This window comes from Sinocyclocheilus grahami, unplaced genomic scaffold, assembly GCF_001515645.1.
Source record: "Sinocyclocheilus grahami isolate Dianchi unplaced genomic scaffold, SAMN03320097.WGS_v1.1 scaffold2321.1, whole genome shotgun sequence".
Taxonomy (NCBI): domain Eukaryota; kingdom Metazoa; phylum Chordata; class Actinopteri; order Cypriniformes; family Cyprinidae; genus Sinocyclocheilus; species Sinocyclocheilus grahami.
The window spans coordinates 57,710-65,086 of NW_015507500.1; the positions used below are offsets into that span (position 1 = coordinate 57,710).

The following is a 7,377-nucleotide window of genomic DNA, read 5'->3' on the forward strand; positions in this document are numbered from 1 at the left end:
GTTGTTTGTGCATCTTTTTCTTCCACACTTTTTCCTTCCACTCAACTTTCTTTTAACATGCTTGGATACAGCACTCTGTGAACAGCCAGCTTCTTTGGCAATTAATGTTTGTGGCTTACCCTCCTTGTGAAGGGTGTCAGTGATTGTCTTCTGGACAACTGTCAGATCAGCAGTCTTCCCCATGATTGTGTAGCCTAGTGAACACAACTGAGAGACCATTTTGAAGGCTCAGGAAACCTTTGCAGGTGTTTTGAGTTGATTAGCTGATTGGCATGTCACCATATTCTAATTTGTTGAGATAGTGAATTGGTGGGTTTTTGTTAAATGTGAGCCGAAATCATCACAATTAAAAGAACCAAAGACTTAAACTACTTCAGTCTGTGTGCACTGAATTTATTTAATACACAAGTTTCACAATTTGAGTTGAATTACTGAAATAAATGAACTTTTCCACAACATTCTAATTTATTGAGATGCACCTGTATAAGGTCAAATGACACTGAAGCAGTTTAGATCAGCATCAGCATTATTTGAATCACCCTCTAGAGGGCAACTGTGGATATAAGTTCACTGAGGTTCCCTAGAGCAGGGGTCGACAAATAAGTTTGGCATCGGGCCAAAAAAATTAATAAAATGGCGGGCCAGAACATAGTTAAAGTATAATTTAAGAAATGAATTGATGAAAAATGCAACTAGAATTGCATGTGACAGACTGTGCTCCGCGTCTAATGTATTTCAGTTTGTTTGAAATATCACAGTTCTGTTCATAACGTATATATAAAAAAATAAAATAATAAAATAACAGGAGAGTTTCAAAGTGGCTTATTGGAACACTAGTGTGCAAAAAATTTTCCTACCACCTGACAAGCTAATAACACGGTTGTCAGCATTAAAAGGTATAATTGATGCTTTTTGCCGTGCAATTTTTGTTTGTGATGAAAATAACAGTACGTTTTCGTCAGTTATTTTACCTATGGATCGATGCATTTCTTACAGATTTCTGCTCATTCGAAATTGGATACAGACAGAGCCGGATTTACGCATAGGTATTCTAGGCAAGTGCCTGTGCTTGCTCGTCCAGGGGGGGCCCAAACACAATGTCGAGATATATAATATTTGTGTTACCCTATGGGATATCTACAACAGTAAAAGAACCAAAACCCCAGAAGACATTGAGCAAATAAATATAACAAACAATAGGGTAAAATTGACAAACTATTTCCATGTCTTCAACTTTTTTTATGTACGGAAATCACGCTTACTTACTCCCGTTCGCTCGCACACACACGCTGAAACGCGGACAGAAACTTGTCATCAGCGCTGCGGCTGCACCGCAAATTTATCAGTAAAATAGTTTCGCAGCTGAAAAGCTACATGACATTTCTCAGTAGCGAGGTTCTTGAAGCAGTTCAACTTAAAGATTCGCTATTAGTAGACGCTACTGCTGAGAGACGCACAGACGCAAGTATTCACACGCAGTTAATCTCTCTCTCTCTCTCTAATAACTGCGTTAGACTGCATTAATAACTGTGTTAGCCTGCATATCAATGGCTCAAGCCTCTGTTATTAGCTCTAAAATAACGTTTTGAAATTTGCAACGGAAGGTTTGGGATGAGGTGCGTAAAAAATTAGCTAGTTCAACACCTACGAGATTTCAGGACGGAAACATGTCAAATGTCTTGAAACAAATCATCTGAACAATTGATGTGTGATTGTGAATCCAGGCCGTTAAATTTATTAGAGAAATAATGCACTCCCGAAGTGGTTATGTGGCCACGTCGCCACGCCTATTAATGGAATGAAATGCAATTTGTTTGAATTCTCAAATAAATTAAGAACCTACATTCAATTTCTATTGACTGAACGCAAGCGCTTATTGCGATAGAAAACACTGTAACGGTTTCCACTGATTAAGAAATTTGTTTATTTTTTGCTTGGGTGGTAATATTAGGCCTATTATATTAATAGGGAAGGGGGGGGGGCAAAAGTGTGTTTTGCCTATGTCACGAAAAGAAGTAAATCCGGCCCTGGATACAGATAAAGTAGCACTGTAAGATTACATTTGTTTGAATGCATTATTGAGAGAGCGATTGTGTGTTGTAAGGCATTTCCAAACATCACACAAACCAGATGAGAGTCGTAAAAGCATGAACCATGGTCAGCCCAGGCGTACCTCTCTCCAATGAGTTCCTGCCTCGCTCTGCTTATCTTTACAAAGAAAACACTGAGATAATGATTTACCAAACCACCTCCATGTCGACACAATACTAAGAAAACAATAACTGACCCCTACCATCTGGATCCGTTTAAGCTACAGAAGGTCAGTAGGTTTCGTGACTGGTTTCAGCATCAATAAAACATCTAATGGACCAAAGAACAAAGAACCTGGTATCTAAACAGAGTCCCGCACAGAATCGCACGGACCTCATGACCATTTGACGCATAAATTGCTAAATCCGATCAACAAAAGAGACAATTTTATAGCTCCCTGTCCAGCAGGAGAGCACTGAGACATTTACAAGCAAACATTTTCACACTTTTTCTCAATTCATTATTTCAGTAAATGTTGCAGGCGAATAACTGAATGATCAGCTCTTAGTCTTTATTGTCTTCTGTTCACAATAAATGCTCATCTTCTGTCTCTCTGTGTTTAGTCTCATGTGTCTCGCTGTGGGTTTCCTGAATAAAGCTGTTTAACCTTCACACTCAAACTAAACTGAGACCCTGAACCTTCACCAGTTTTCTGTGGCTTTGAGATGGACAGAAAAACAGCTTGTTCATCACACAAACACAAAACACCTCCAGCATTTGTGAGAAACTTTGAGACAGAAAACATGTCATTTTCAAGTCTCTGAATATTACAATAACAACAAATCATTTGAAAATGCTAATTATTACTGTTCATTTGCATGTACTGTGGATATTTAGTTCAGGCCTGAGAGTAATACAAAATAAAATTATTATTTGGACTCAGACTCAGATGTTCTCCTTTGCAGAAAGTACAAACTTTTCTCATTGTCTTTCATGATAATAATTAGATAAACATGCTTTTATACTGTGTTTCTGTATATTTCTCTGATAATGTTGATTTCATCAGTATGGAAACTAGATTCAGTCACTGTCTGTGTTGAAGCTGTTAATGCGAGTCAAGGCCTTGCAATGATAATGTTTGACAATTCAAATATAATATAAAAAGTGTGAATAATAATTGATTCTCTGATTCTACAACTTGAAAGAAGAGCAATAAACAAGAAATAATAGCAAATAAAACATGTTTCTTTTTCAATTAATAAAATATATGATTCTATTTTAAAACTCTTATATCAGAAAAATGACAAAGAGCAAGAAATGTGTCTTGCATGTACAAATCTAAATATTCAGGAAGATGAGAAAGAGACATCTGAACGGCTTTAAGAGCTGCTATTAAAGTCTTTATTAACTGTTAAAAGCTGCTTTGTGTCTATATGTGGAGTGGAAACTTTACAGTATCTTCTAGAAGTGTTACTCAGGGGTTTATTTCCTTTGTTCATCACACCCTCACATAAACTGACATGAGACTATTTTAAACATGCGAAAGAAGCAACATGAGCAGCAGCGGAAACTTTAAAGCGTCTCATGATTCACAAACTGAACAGAACGACCCTCATCAAACCAAACAACTGCTCAACACTCAATTATGGATTTCAGAAATCATAAATTACATTTTTATCAACAAACTGTGAGTGTAAACAAATGTTAAAAATATATATATTCTGTATACATCATAGTATGTTTTATAAAAAATATTGGTGTAACGTGTGATGATCTGTTATAAGTGAGTTAGTTGAGTCTCATGTGGTGAATCTGATCGTGGTGTAATCAGAGTGAATCTCCTCCTTACTGAATCTGACCGTAGCATCACTGAGAGACTCTTCATGCTTCTGGAAACTGACAGCAGCGTACAGGAGCTCATCAGAGGGGATTGTGGGTAATTCATCATGATTCTTCATTTGAGCTGATCCAGGATCTGAGAGAGAATCACGTCTGCTGTCTGCACATGATGACTGAATGCAGATAAAATAGAGAGAAAATGCACATTAAAAGAATGGCAGCTGGTGGGGGAAGGTTTTGAGGAGACTGAGATGTAAATTAAAATTGATCGTTAGCTGTGACAAAACAATATCACACTTTTTTATCACAAAAACTGTGATGAACACACTACTAAACATGGATAAAGACATAATAACTGATAATACTTTATAATAATAATAACTTATTTTATAGCGCCTTTAACGCAGCTTCTCAAGGCACTTACAGCCAGTAGACCAGCTTGTGAGGAGCGTAAGTGACGCTTGGGTGTATCTAGAGTTGACCGGAAGCCAGAGCAAGGACTAGAATTGGAGTAATGTGTTCATTACACTGTGACTCACCATTGTATTTTTCTTCCTCTTCCTCTTTCTGTTTTCTGATGTCGAGGCTCTTCCTGATTAACCCAAAACAAAATGAATCGATCGGTAAGAGAAAGATAACCTGGAGATGTACAGCAGCATCTGAGACAGAAACTCATTCAGTGATTGAGAGTTTGATTGAAGATTGAAGCAGCTAATTATTAATGTGTTTCAACAGATAATAAATGACCAAACCTCGTCTGTTGTGTCTTAATTTGCACACAGTCAGAGTGAATCCACCCATCAGCAGCAGAATCACACACACACTAATAATGAAGATCACGGAGAAATCTGGAAAACACAGAAGCATTGTGTCATTATCTACATCTACAACAACGCAGTGAATTTAGAAAGCAGACAATCTATCAATGCTAACAAATACATGTATCTGACAGAGTAGCAAATTAATAACACCACATAAACAAATACACAACATAAAAAACTTGATTTTCACTACAGGGGGACTTCATTTAAATAAATTAAAACAACAAAACATGATGAAACTGCTAAAAATGCAAGAGATATAGTACAAAATATAACGCATGCAACTAACATAATTCATACATCAGGGAATGTGTTGAATCACAAAGGCTGATCCACTCTCATAAAGAACATCATGAGCGACTTCAGGTCTTTATTAAATAGCATCATCTTTCAGTGTCTCGGGGAAATCAAAAATGCATCTGATACTTTTGTTTTGACATTTATACTTTGATATTTTGACATCTTTCTCAGCTGTAAGAAACCACTCGGTTTTAGGTGGAAACATTTGATCTGACTTGCAGGATAAATACTTTATGTCTATAAAAAATAACATGTATCTATATTTTCAGCGTCACTTCAATGCTGACTCAAAGCAGCTTTAGAGAAAATCGTCTGTTAATGTCTTAACCTTAAGAGGAACCAGAATCCTCTGACATTACAATCAGTCTGCATATGCTAAATATTAAATGTTTACACAGTCCGTGTCTCATTTGGTGCTCAATGTTAGTTTTGTACATTGTGAATGATCCATATCTTTAAATTAATTTATGACACACATTCTCTGCTTTGGCTCGTCAGGCAGTGAGATGATTGATAGCAGCGTATTCACTGCAATCCTGATTATTCCTCAAACTGACTCTGTCAGGACAGTCCGCTTTCTTTTGGAAATTCACCACGGCGTAATTCAGATCCGCAGCAGATATCTGAGAGTCACCAGTGGGTTCAGAAGAATCAGAGGGGTTTGTGGGTAATTGTTTGTGGGCGTCTTTAATCTCCTTGTAATCGCAGCCAGCGTGGGAAACCTATAATAATAATGTGAATATTTAACCAGAGATTTGCAATCAATGCTGACTCAAAGCAGCTTTAGAGAAAATCGTCTGTTAATGTCTTAACCTTAAGAGGAACCAGAATCTTCTGACATTACAATCAGTCTGCATATGCTAAATATTAAATGTTTACACAGTCCGTGTCTCATTTGGTGCTCAATGTTAGTTTTGTACATTGTGAATGATCCATATCTTTAAATTAATTTATGACACACATTCTCTGCTTTGGCTCGTCAGGCAGTGAGATGATTGATAGCAGCGTATTCACTGCAATCCTGATTATTCCTCAAACTGACTCTGTCAGGACAGTCCGCTTTCTTGTGGAAATTCACCACGGCGTAATTCAGATCCGCAGCAGATATCTGAGAGTCACCAGTGGGTTCAGAAGAATCAGAGGGGTTTGTGGGTAATTGTTTGTGGGCGTCTTTAATCTCCTTGTAATCGCAGCCAGCGTGGGAAACCTATAATAATAATGTGAATATTTAACCAGAGATTTCAGTGCTTAAAACATAAGGTAACAATTCATTCCTATTATTGATAAAACAAGTAATATTTTCCAGTCACAGTAATTCTACTAACCGCTGCACTGTTTTCTGGTGTCGAGTGAGATCTTTTGGATGAGGAATCAGCATCTGTCAAAGACAAGCAAATTAATTGTTTTTTTTGTTTTTTTACATTCACATTATTCTGTTTTGCTCATTTTTAGTTGTAGCCAATAAAGTCATCATCATATATATATATATATATATATAAAGTCAAACATCACTATGATTGATAATGTGTCAGTTTGAGCAATGTGGAAAAATAGATGATTCAGAGAAACTAAAAGAGTGTAAGAAAGGAGCAGGAGTGTTACTGTGTGACTGACGCCTCCTCCAGAGAGTCACGATCACTAACAGAATCACACTGATGATCAGAAGCAGAAGCACAGACACACTGATGATCAGAGAAGAGCCTGAAAACACCAGAGATTCACCATCATAATAACAGATGCACTGTAAAATATAACATTTACGGTAAAAAAACGGCAGCAGTGGTTGCCGGAATTTTACCGTAAAAAAATACGGTAGAAGCATTTTAGGTTTTACGGTTTTAACTTAAATGTACGATTAAATACCGTAATTTCTGAATGAAATAAAAACTGAAATAATGTTAATATACCAACCTATTGAAGTACTGAAATCTGTTTTGAAGCTTTGTAATACACTGATAACCACCAAATGCAGGAGGTGATGAGAAAGTCACATGATGAACCAAAGCCCATCACAAGCAGCTTTTAAATAATAACATATATAGAAGCTGCACAGTGTGTCATTCACACAAACACTAAACACCATCACGGTAACACACATGAAACTGAAATAATGCAATAAACATTCATTTAACAACATTAGGTGTAACACACAACCCTAATGTACAAAACTGATAAGAAAAAACTAAGAAACAACATAGTTATTTCAACAAAAACACATGTAATGTAACGCAGGGAATTCTGGGAATGTCAATTTACGGTTATTCACTGTAAATTATACCGTATTTTTCACAAAAACGGTATGCTACCGTAAAATGACATGTAATGTTCAATACCATTTTTTACCGTATATAGTAGGGGAATTTTCCGTTAACCATTTAACAGGTTT

The 7,377-nt window shown here is 36.6% G+C and overlaps 1 long non-coding RNA gene across 1 annotated transcript; it reads right to left on the reverse strand.

Annotated features, from left to right (window-relative positions):
- Positions 1-5,836: 5,836 nt before the first annotated feature.
- LOC107574737 (uncharacterized) lies at positions 5,837-6,688 on the reverse strand. The gene is made up of 3 exons (XR_001607721.1): positions 6,594-6,688; positions 6,317-6,369; positions 5,837-6,198 (listed from the first exon to the last, which is right to left on the reverse strand). It is a non-coding gene; the product is annotated as an uncharacterized lncRNA (long non-coding RNA).
- Positions 6,689-7,377: the final 689 nt, after the last annotated feature.